The sequence below is a fragment of the Oreochromis aureus genome, linkage group 3, assembly GCF_013358895.1.
Source record: "Oreochromis aureus strain Israel breed Guangdong linkage group 3, ZZ_aureus, whole genome shotgun sequence".
NCBI classification, from domain to species: Eukaryota; Metazoa; Chordata; class Actinopteri; order Cichliformes; family Cichlidae; genus Oreochromis; species Oreochromis aureus.
The window spans coordinates 130,619,822-130,632,113 of NC_052944.1; the positions used below are offsets into that span (position 1 = coordinate 130,619,822).

The 12,292-nt window shown below is 42.4% G+C and overlaps 1 long non-coding RNA gene and 1 pseudogene across 1 annotated transcript in view; both read left to right on the forward strand.

The window, feature by feature from the left end:
* LOC120438098 overlaps positions 1–2,631 on the forward strand; it is a 40,025-nt gene extending 37,394 nt beyond the window's left edge. Inside the window, exon 3 of the long non-coding RNA XR_005611667.1 lies at positions 2,431–2,631. This is a non-coding gene — a long non-coding RNA (uncharacterized LOC120438098). The remainder of the gene's footprint in view (positions 1–2,430) is intronic.
* A 5,162-nt stretch (positions 2,632–7,793) lies between these two features.
* On the forward strand, positions 7,794–11,043 carry LOC120435327 (annotated as a pseudogene).
* Positions 11,044–12,292: the final 1,249 nt, after the last annotated feature.

Here is a 12,292-nt window from a genome sequence, read left to right on the forward strand (position 1 = left end):
TGGTTATGGTTAGGGCTACGGTTCTGGTTAGGCTTAGGGATAACATTATTGTTATGGTTAGGGCTACGGTTATAGTTAGGCTAACATCCATGTAGAAATTAAAAATGACAGCTTCAACATGGCATTTAATCTGTTATTAGACTGAATTGGCTTCTCTCAAAATGTAAAAGAACCCACACACCACTTTAATCACACTCTAGATCTTGTTTTAACATATGGCATAGAAACTGAACATTTAACAGTGTTTCCTGAAAACCCTCTGCTGTCTGATCATTTCCTGATAACATTTACATTTACAATAATTGATTACACAGCAGTGGAGAGTAGACTTTATCAAAGTAGATGTCTTTCTGAAAGTGCTGTAACTAAGTTTAAGAATATAATCCACCCACTGTTATCATCTTCAATGCCCTGTACCAACATAGAGCAGGGCAGCTATCTGAACGCTACTCCAACAGAGGTCGATCATCTTGTTAATAATTTTACCTCCTCACTACGTACGACTCTGGATACTGTAGCTCCAGTGAAAACTAAGGCCTCAAATCCAAAGTACCTGACTCCGTGGTATAATTCTCAAACACGTAGCCTAAAACAGATAACTTGTAAGCTGGAGAGGAAATGGCGTGTCACAAATTTAGAGGATCATCACTTAGCCTGGAGAAATAGTTTGCTGCTTTATAAGAAAGCCCTCCGCAAAGCCAGAACATCTTACTATTCGTCACTGATTGAAGAAAATAAGAACAACCCCAGGTTTCTCTACAGCACTGTAGCCAGGCTGACAAAAAGTCAGAGCACTGTTGAGCCAACAATCCCTTTAACGTTAACTAGTAATGACTTCATGAACTTCTTCACAAATAAAATTTTTATCATTAGAGAAAGAATTACCAATAATCATCCCACAGATGTAATATTATCTACAGCTACTTTTAGTACCATTGATGCTAAGTTAGACTCTTTTTCTCCAATTGATCTTTTTGAGTTAACTTCAATAATTGCTTCCTCCAAACCATCAACGTGTCTTTTAGACCCCATTCCTACAAAATGGAAAGAAGAAGAAGTCCTGCCATTAAGTAATTCTTCAATTTTAAATATGATCAACCTATCTCTAATAATCAGCTATGTACCACAGGCCTTCAAGCTGGCTGTAGTTAAACCTTTACTCAAAAAGCATCTCTAGACCCAGCTGTCTTAGCTAATTATAGGCCAATCTCCAACCTTCCTTTCATATCAAAAGTCCTTGAAAGAGTAGTTGTCAAACAGCTAACAGATCATCTGCAGAGGAATGGCTTATTTGAAGAGTTTCAGTCAGGTTTCAGAGCTCATCACAGCACAGAAACAGCTTTAGTGAAGGTTACAAATGATCTTCTTATGGCCTCTGACAGTGACATCTCTGTGCTTGTCCTGCTAGACCTTAGTGCTTCGTTCGATATTGTTGACCATAATATCCTATGAGAGCAATTCGAACATGCTGTAGGTATTACAGGTACTGTCCTGCAGTGGTTTTGTATCATATCTATCTAAGAGACTCTAATTTGTACATATAAATGGAGAGTCCTCTTCACCCACTAAGGTCAATTAAAGAGAGAGCAGATTTCCCCTGTTTTGCTTCCCTTCATTGGCTTCCTGTTAAATCCAGAATTGAATTCAAAATCCTATACCTCACATACTAAATAATCAGGCCCCATCTTATCTTAATGACCTTGTAGTACCATATCACCCTATTAGAGCACTTCGCTCTCGCTCTGCAGGCCTACTTGCTGTTCCTAGAGTATTTAAAAGTAGAATGGGTCATATGATTGTTGGGTTTTTCTCTATATCTATTATTGTGTGATATACTGTACAATATAAAGCACCTTGAGGCAACTTTTGTTGTGATTTGGCGCTATATAAATACAATTGAATTGAATTGAATTGAATTAGGGATAAAGTTAGGTTTAGGCCTGGAATACAGGGCTGGAACCCGGCGCGTACCATAAGAACGTGGAAGGTCACCTTTCGCGTTCCTCAGGAATGCCGCGGGACGTGACAAAACATCGGAATGTTATGCCTCTGGAGTGAGAATGGGCTCCCCATAACAACACTCTCGCGAGTTAATTAGGAATTGCCTTTTTCAGCTAAGAAAAATCTCCAAACTGCGAACTTTGCTATCTAAATCTGAGTTAGAAATGGTTGTCCATGCTTTTATTTCTCACTTAGATTATTGTAACAGTCTTTTTCTTTGTTGGAGCTAAAGGAATCTTGACCGTCTCCAGTTAGTCCAGAATGCTGCTGGAAGGCTTTTAACCAAGACACGACAAAGAGAGCACATTACACCAGTGTTACGTTCATTACACTGGCTTCCAGTACATTTTAGAATTCATTTTAAAATCTTGGTACTGACTTCTCAAGCTTTGAATTGTAATGCCCCTACCTACATTTCTGATTTTTTAGAAACCCACGCTCCCTCTCGTAGCCTGAGATCATCTACCCAAAGCCTGCCTGTAGTCCCACGAACTCGTTTTAAGACCAGAGGTGATAGATCTTTTAGAGCGGTGGCCCCCAGGTTGTGGAATGCTCTCCCTCCATCATTACGTTGCCTTGATTGTATTTATTCTTTTAAAAAGCAGCTTAAGACTCATTTATTTAGATTGGCTTTTAATTGTATTTGTGCTGTATGTTTGATTATTAATGTATTTTATGTATTTCTGTTTTATATTACTGTGAAGAACTTTGTGGTTTTTATCCTGTGAAAGGTGCTATATAAATAAACTGATATGATTTGATTTGAACACAACCCAATGACAGGCAGCCTGGAGCTGAGCCAGCATGAACACCACTGTTGTCCAGTGTTATCCTGATGGAGGTCTCATTAACAGCAGCCAGTATGATCCAGGCTTTAGTTGCTTAGACATTACCCTGGGTCTCTTTTTGACCTCTCAGACTGTTTAATGGATCAGACACAAAGACATGAGAATCAGAACAGCTCTGTTCTTTAAAGACAAACATGAACCCACTCAGGTCACATTTTCCCCAAAGATATGAGCATCACTGTCCTCAAACAGCAAATGACCAAGTCCAGGATTTGTATATGTGTTGTTTGATTGTTCTATTTTTCTTTTTCATTTACTCTTTGTAAAAATCTGAGGATGTTTCGGGGCATTTTTATCCAGGAAAACACAAATATGTAAAGGAGTCATCAGAGGTCTCTGACCTTGTTAGTCCAGGTTCAGTACTGAAGAATGGAGGTTCATCTCTGGACCGGTCACTCCTCACAGACGGACAGCTGGATCCTGCAGACTGTGACCTCTGACCTCTACAGAGACAAACATGTTTTATTCAATTATAAATTCTCTGATAAAGTGATTGAAGCAGCTGTGATCACACAGACTGCAGATAATGCAGCTGTTTCCTGTCAGTAACAGTCCTCTTAGATTAGAGTTCAGCTTTTTACAGGAAAACAGGACAAAACTGATTGTTGTTAGAAATTAATTTTCATTTCCTCTCAGCACAGAAACCCAGTCATAAAGTCTGAAATTTAAGGTCTTCAAATAACAAAACACAAAAAGTAAGAAATAGACAGAATACCAGGAACACCTCTGAGTATGATACAGTCAGCTGTTTGATGCTGTTTCACAGGGATCAGGTTAAACCGCACCTCCTCTGCACTCTGATTGGTCAAAGCAATAGCCTACCTTTCTGAAATTGATTTAATGATCAGTGATTTTTCTCATTGGTAAAATCTGGGGCCACCTCTATTTTAAATTGCTTTATTGATGGTACGGGAAGGAGTCCCTGCTCAGGGTTCGCACCGGGGGTAAGAGAAATTGTCAGTTTACCCACACTGGCTGCTGTGTTGAGAGGCATATGTTTCCATCGGGGGTCCTCACTCGCACTGAGGTGCCACGTTTGTAAATCAGGCTTTGATTCTGATTTTCTTTGTTTGGATCAAAGATATGCAAATAAAATCGAATAAACTTTTCCATTAGGGCATGCAGCCTCCAACTCCCCCCTCCTCACTGTTACAAAAGCACCAATTCAATTCAATAAAACTTTATTGATCCTGAAGGTTGACCCCGAGGGAAACTAAGTTAAAGTTATTTTGGTTTAAAACATTTTCACACGCGCGCACACACATACACACAGGCCCCCAAAACAGCTTTCTAAAAAGGTGGTATTTTTTGGTTATAAAAAAAGTAAACTTTTTTTGGCTTAAAATGATAAATTCCTATTCTATATTTTCATGATCATATTTTCTGGGATTACTGATTATTAACGACTTATAAAATATCATACTTTTATGATGTTCATAAAAATTATCACTGCCATTAGCATTTATTACCTATTATTAGTATTAACCTTTATTACTTCCAAAGTCATAAATCATTTCATAAGGGGCTATAAATCACTCGTTTTGTCATAAGGGGTTAAATATCCCTCTCTCACTTCCTGTTTGCTGAAGTGGATTTTCAGCTGTTTAGAAACCAAAGGCTTGTCCAAAAGTTGATTCTGTTCATCTGGACGTAATGTTTTGTGGGAGAAACGTTTCGTCCAGATGAGATGAGATTGATTCTTGCAATGCTTTTCCAAAAAGGTTTTATTTGATATAACAATTTTCCCAAACCTCCAAAAGTTGATTCTTTTCATCTGGACGTAGCGTTTTGTGGGAGAAACCTTTTCGTCACTCATCCAAGTGACTTCTTCAGTCTCAGCTGACTGCAGGTTTCCCCAAATCTTATAAACAGTACATTTGCATAATGACTGAAACCAGCCCACTGAAGGAACAATGCACTGGGAGGTCAGTTTCTTAATCATAATTATGCAAATTCTCATGACCATTGATCAACAACCACCGACCAAAACCCACTGATCAAAGACCACTGATCAATGGCCATGAGTCCCATTCACAGAGAGTTGGGGAATGGCTGCAATCACAGCATTGTAAGATGGCGAAAGATGTACCCTTAGGCCCCCTCCTGCATTCACAGATGGTCTCCAAAACCAAAGGCTTGTTTTTAAGAGACAGTTTAAATGGGATTGAGGGAATGACGTGTTTGCACTGCACAGTTTATATCCAACAACATCAAGCAGTTAAATCAAAGAGTTCATGTTACCAACAGCTCACCTCTCAGCAGAAGACAGAGGCTGGACTTTAAAATTAATGATGTCACCTTTAGACGCATCACTCTGTAAGGACACAGAGCTGGGTGGAGGTCCAGGTGGGTTCCTGTGAATAATGATGGAGCAGTGCTGTGAGTGCTGAGCTGTTACATGGAGAAGAGTCATGGACAGTTAGAGATGGTCATCTCACCTCTGAGCTTTGGTCTGGCTCTCATGTTCTCCACACAGAGTGCTTTTAGAGGGAGGGACTCCCTCCTCTCTGTCCTCACACTGATCCATGCTGCTCAATTCAGCTCACACACACTTTCTACCTTCACCTGCAGAGGAAACACAAATCATTCATGTGCACATCAACTGAAATTCTCCTCTCCATCATGTGTGCTGTCCAAATACCAGCTGCTTCTTTCCTGCCTCATCTCAGTGTCAGCTGAGAGAGTGACAAACCCACTATGTGTCAACATTTGATGGATGATGACACAGAAATGTGAAATGATATTGACCTAAATCTGTTCTAATGATAATGATGAGCTTTGATGAGTTTTGACTCTCTGAGGTGTTACTAGGATGTGGAAACACTGGGGCTCAGCCCAGACCTGAAATCTTTGCTATTTTCACCTGATAACAGCAGCTGTTCATATTTATTGAGAGCATTTGACAGTAAAGTGAATGTAAATGTGAGACACTGTGTGCTCACTAAAGGCAGCAGTCAGCTGTGTTAGAGAATCTTTCACACAATGATCCTTTAATAAAAACTCAGAGCTCCATGTTGAAGAAGCAGTCATGTGTGAGCTTGTGTGCTGACATGTTGAAGGTGTGAGTTCAGCTCTTCCTGTTTCGTACTATACTTCCTCCTCACAGTTGGCCTTATTTCACAGCTGCAACTAAATTTCCTGAAGAAAATACACAGATGGCTGGAAGTGAAGGCATTCAGTCTGTTTAGAATAGTATAGCATAGAATTCAACTTTATTGTCATTGCACATGTCACCAGTACAAGGCAACGAAATGCAGTTTACATCTATCCAGAAAGTGTTTAGCAATAATATAGATATTCTAAGAAGCTTGGAAAGAAAAGCGTCTGGACTTCTTTGAGTTGCTTGAAGACGTTTCACCTCTCATCCGAGAAGCTACTTCAGTTCTAAGGGTCAAATGGTGGAGAGTCCCAGATTTAAACCCAGTGGGAGTTTCCCCCCAAAGAGGGACAAAGGACCCCCTGATGATCCTCTACCTAATCACATGAGCCAAGGTGTGAAAGCGGGTGTGGGTAACAATCAGCCTGGGTTTCAAAAGTCAAAGTCAAAGTCAAAGTCAACTTTATTTGTCAATTCTGCCACATGTACAGGACATACAGAGAATAGAAATTTCGTTACTCTCAAACCCAAATGAACATTTAAATATAAGAGAGATTAAAAATGCAAGTAAAATAATTAAAAGTAAAATTTAAATAAATACAGTACAATATTACATATAACAAAAAAAAGCTATACAATATACAATATACAATATTCAGGTAAGGGTAAATGACATTGAGTGTAAACCAGGCAAAATACGGAGTTTTGCACTGTTTTTTTCCTGCCGATGCCTCGAGCTGACCCGGTGTTAGACGCCGCCGACGTGAGGACGGGACACCTGGTGTGCGGCGGTGGATGCCGATGTTTTCAGCGAAACGGGGAGGAGTGAACAGCGGAAAAGGCGACGAAGGAAAAACTCCGTGAGTGACGCAAAAACATAAAAAAGACGTTACGAAAAGGAACAGTTGTGTGGGGAAGAGTGCCATTCAACCAGGAGCCGAGTAATGGCTGGAGTTATTGGCTCTATTGGTCCCTTCGACGAAAGCACGGAGCAATGGAGCTCATATACGGAGCGTTTTGGATATTTCGTTGCGGCTAATGACATACAGGATGATAAATTGGTGCCCATTTTTTTGAGTGTGATAGGCCCAAAGACTTTTAACCTGCTAAGGAGCCTGCTGCAGCCAGCAAAGCCAGGCAATAAGAGTTTCACAGAGATTGTGGACACACTGACCAAACATTTTTCGCCCAAGCCCCTCGTGATCGCTGAACGGTTCAGGTTTCACAAGCGAAACCAAGAAGAGGGTGAGTCTGTCACAATGTTTGTTGCATCATTACGCAAGTTAGCTGAGCACTGTGAGTTTAAAGATGTGTTAAATGACACGTTAAGAGACAGACTCGTGTGTGGATTAAGAAATGAAGCTGCACAGAAGAAATTGCTCACGGAAAGTGACTTGACTCTTGAGAAGGCAATTAATATCAGTGTGACCATGGAAATGGCGTCGAAAGAAGCCCATGCTCTTCATGCTACAGACAGAGTACACAAACTTGACAGTGGTAAAGCAAATGCACAAGGACCATGTTTCCGCTGTGGCAAGTTAGGACACCTTGCTAGTGATTGCTGGTGCAAGGAAATGGATTGCAACAACTGTGGAAAAAAAGGCCATGTAGCACGGGCATGCAGGAACAAAGAGCAAGGATAAGGGCTCAAAGACTGGAAATAAAAGAGGCACTGCAAAATTCAAAAGGAAAGACATGTTCGCACAGTTAAGCTTCATGAGGACAGAGCAAGTGATTCCTCAGATGAAGAAGTGTTGTCTCCAATAAATACTGTGCGAATACTGAATGTGGATGAAACCTCAGACGGTTTTTGGGTCAAGCCCAAACTGGAAGGACATGTTGTAAAAATGCAGATTGACACAGGTTCAAAAGCATCATTAGTGTCATATAATGTCTACAGGAAGTGTCTGAAGCACCTTCCACTCAAACCCTCCGACACAGTATTTAAAGGATATACGGGACATCGAGTACCTATGAAAGGAATGACAGAGGTGACTGTTAAATGCAATGACCAAACTGCTAAGCTGCCTGTGTATGTTACGCAGAAGGACTGCCCTGCTATAATGGGACGTGTGTGGCTCAAAGCAATCAGACTCAAATGGCAAGAAGTGAGGAAGCTGTCGCACGGTTCCTCTCAGCTGCAGGCCATACTGGGAAAGCACAAAGAGGTTTTTCGTGAGGAACTGGGCAGCATGAAAAAAATTTCAGTGAACCTGCATCTCAAACCTGACAGCAAACCAGTCTTTATGAAGGCTAGACCTGTGCCGTACGCCATTCGGCCCAAGGTGGAGTCTAACTTAGACGCGTTGGTCAAGAATGGTGTTCTGGAGCCGGTTACAACCAGCGAGTGGGCCACGCCTATTGTTCCAGTTCCTAAAAAGGACGGAGGAATCCGGATCTGCGGAGACTTCAAGGTATCCGTGAATCCTGTATTAACAGCAGAGCAGTATCCCCTCCCTCTGATTGATGACTTATTTGCTGGTCTGAGTGGGGGACAAAAGTTCAGCAAAATAGATCTCAATCAGGCTTACCTGCAAATGCACGTTGAAGAGCAGTCACGTGACATGTTGACTATCAACACACATAAGGGACTTTTCAGATACTGCAGGTTGCCTTTTGGCATCACATCAGCTCCAGCATTTTTTCAGCGAGCGATTGATCAAATCCTGAGCGGATTACCTGGTGTGCAGTGTTACTTGGATGATATCCTGTGTACAGGAGCAGATGATGAAGAACATCTGCGCAACCTGGATGCGACCCTTCAGAGACTGAAGGAATACGGATTGAGAGTCCGTAAGGAGAAATGTGACTTTTTCCAGTTGTTACGACCTGGCTCAAGGCCGCAACATAAAAGAAGATGAATACCAGATTGTGGGATGAAAAGAGGCTTTATCTTAAAATGGACAACCAGGTTGGCTAAAAATGGCTGGTGCCGCTAAGGCAAACACAACAAAAGAGATGGACAAAATGGTAAACGGAGAACTAAACTATACTGGGAAAACTAAACTACTGACCCTGAACAGAAACACAAACCTGAACATGAATAACAGCCAGCAGAAACAAATGACGGTTGGGCAGCAGGGAAACACACGGATGAGATACACAGACGGACCAGCCAAACTACAAAGACAGAGGACGCGACTTAAATACACACAGGGAAACACAGGGAGATTACACACAGGTGGGGAACACAGCTGGGAATAATCAACAAGACGAGACAGAGGTAAAACTGAACACACTCACATGAGACACAGACCTTCACAATAAAACAGGAAACGAGAACAAATCCTTAAACATAACATAAAACAAAACACTGACAACATTAAATCATAACACAGTCATCTGTGGAATATCTAGGGCACGTGATTGATGCAAATGGACTACACACTGCGCCTTCGAAGATCACAGCAATTGTGGATGCACCCCCACCACAAAATGTCAGCCAGTTAAAGTCTTTCTTAGGACTGTTGAACTACTATGGACGGTTCATACCCAACTTGGCATCACTCCTGAAACCGCTGCATAACCTGCTACGCAAGGAGGAAGCATGGAAGTGGACAGCAAGCTGTCAAGAGGCCTTTCAAAAGGCAAAGGATTCACTGACTGCATCTGAGGTGCTAACCCACTTCAATCCTAAGTTCCCAATTCAGCTTGCCTGTGATGCTTCACCCTATGGGGTGGGGCAGTGATTTCCCACATTCTCCAAACGGCGAAGAAAGGCCAATTGCATTCGCATCAAGGACATTAAACACGGCAGAGACCAACTATGCTCAGCTGGAACGAGAGGCTCTGAGCATTGTATTTGGTGTTCGGAAATTTCACCAGTACTTGTACGGTAGGAAGTTCACACTGTTAACTGACCATAGACCTCTCACAACCATCCTGGGACCCTACACAGGGATTCCATCTCTTGCTGCTTCTTGTCTCCAGAGGTGGGCATTGATATTGTCAGGACATTCTTATGACATCAAGTATCGCAAATCGGAGTCTCATTGCAATGCAGATGGGTTGTCCAGGTTACCTATCCCTGTTAGAAAACCCGTGTCTGACACTGTTGAGATCCTTTACTTCAGGGAGGTAGAGACAGCACCTGTTTCGGCTGTGCAGGTGAAAAAGGCGTCCAGAAATGACCCTGTGTTGTCAGCAGTGATGGACTGGATCATTAAGGGTCTTCCTGCAGGTGAGGATGTAGACTTGAAGGCCTTCCTGGGAAAGCGGGCGGAGCTTTCTGTTCAGGCGGGATGTTTGCTGTGGGGGAGGAGAGTCATTATTCCCCTGTCACTTCAAACAAAACTGTTGAAGCAACTTCATGCAGGACACAGTGGAATAGTGAGAATGAAGGAAATAGCGAGAAGCTATTTTTGGTGGCCAAATATGGACAAACAGATTGAGGAGATTGCTAAAACTGTTCATCGTGTCATAAGGTCCGAACAACCCACCACTTGCTCCTCTCCATCCCTGGGAGTTCCCACAGGAGCCATGGCATCGTGTGCACATTGACTTTGCAGGTCCATACGAGGACAAAATGTTTCTTGTAGCTGTTGATGCACACAGTAAATGGCCTGAAGTGACCATCATGAAATCAACCACCACTGAGAAGACCATAGAAGCACTAGGAGAAATGTTCAGTAGGTTTGGATCTCCACACAGATAGTCTCTGACAATGGACCTCAACTGGTTTCACAGGAAATGGAGGCTTTCCTGCAAGCTAATGGAGTGCAGCACATTACATCAGCTCCATACCATCCTGCAACGAATGGCCTTGCAGAAAGGTTTGTTCAGACAATGAAACATGCACTGAAAACATCACAAGGCCAAGGAACACTGCATCAGAGACTGCACAAGTTTCTGCTTAACTACCGGAACAGTCCACATGCAACCACAAGGACATCTCCTGCCAACGCAATGTTCAAGAGAGATCTGCGCACTACCTTTGATCTTTTGAAACCCTCAACTGTGAAGGACACTGTGCAAAAACAACAAGAGAAACAAATTATGTACAGGGGCCAACAGGTCAAGAACAGAGTCTTCAGCCCCGTGAGTCAGTGCTGGCCAGGAACTACCGAGGAGCACACAAGTGGGTTCCTGCAACTGTAATCGCACAAACTGGACCAGTTTCATATACAGTACAGGTTGCCGATGGAGTGTGGAGAAGGCACGTGGATCAGATACTTCAGACCGCACCAGTGTCTGCAGAAAGGTCTTTCAAGATCTTAAAATGCACTCATCGACTCGTCAGTCCCTCCACACATGCAAGTAGAGAACTCCACCGCATCAGGAAAAGTGGTTCCCACTGTAAATGAGACTGCAAGAGAGACTGAGACATCTTCAGTGACAGAAACAAAGGCTCCACAAGAGAGCACACAGACTGACGTTACCACAGACCGCCGATACCCCAACAGAGAGCGGCGGCCTCCTGTTCGCCTGAGTTATTAGATAGCACCTGACCCAAGTGAACGGGCAGAATAATCCCCATGGGTCATGGGGAGGTCGAGGTAGTCTACCCTCACTCCCAAGTTAGCAATTAAAAGAGTTGTTGTTCTAACCATACAGTTAATAAAAGGAAAGGGGAAAGGTGAAATGTTTGTGATGCTATTTCTGTCATGTTCCAGTGAAGACAGAAGTTTTGAGTAGATCACCTGTTTATTCCGTAGTACATCCTTTGTAAGAGGGGAGGAGATGTTGTGTATTTTGGGTTATAGCAGGACCCGTAGTGGTAATGCACCAGGTGCATGATGGGAAATGTGGACGGTTGTTGTGGTTCGAACTAGCCCTGTGCTGGAAGTTATGCCGCTATAATAAATACTTTAAGTTACGTGGTGGTCCGAGAATCATTGTTATACTAGTAACATGCAGTGAAGATATAACAAGGCTGATCAGACATCAGTGTCAATAAAGCTTGGGTTTAAATTAAAGTTTACAGTGTGGAGAAAAAAGGTTTAGTTCAAAGAAAGGAGTGGAAAATGGAAAACTTTAGTTTGAGTCTGTGTGTGATCACGTGCTGCTTCCTGTATATGTATCTGCTCAATAAAGTATATGTACTAGAAAATTTTGGGGGTGGCTGTAGCTCAGGTGGCAGAGCATGTCAGCTACTAACCAGAAGGTTGGTTTTTCGATCCCAGGCTGCTCCTGTCTGCATGTCAAATATCCTTGGGCTAACCCCAAGTTGCTCTCCGATGCATTCATCGGAGTGTGAACGTGTATGAGTTCAGAAAAAAGTGCTTGTGTGAATGGGTGTGATTGGGGGAATAATTAGTTGTAGAGTAGAAAAGCGCTATACAATTATAGGCCATTTACCATTAACTTCTCACATCATTATAACACAAGAGAAAAGGGTTAGCGTTAG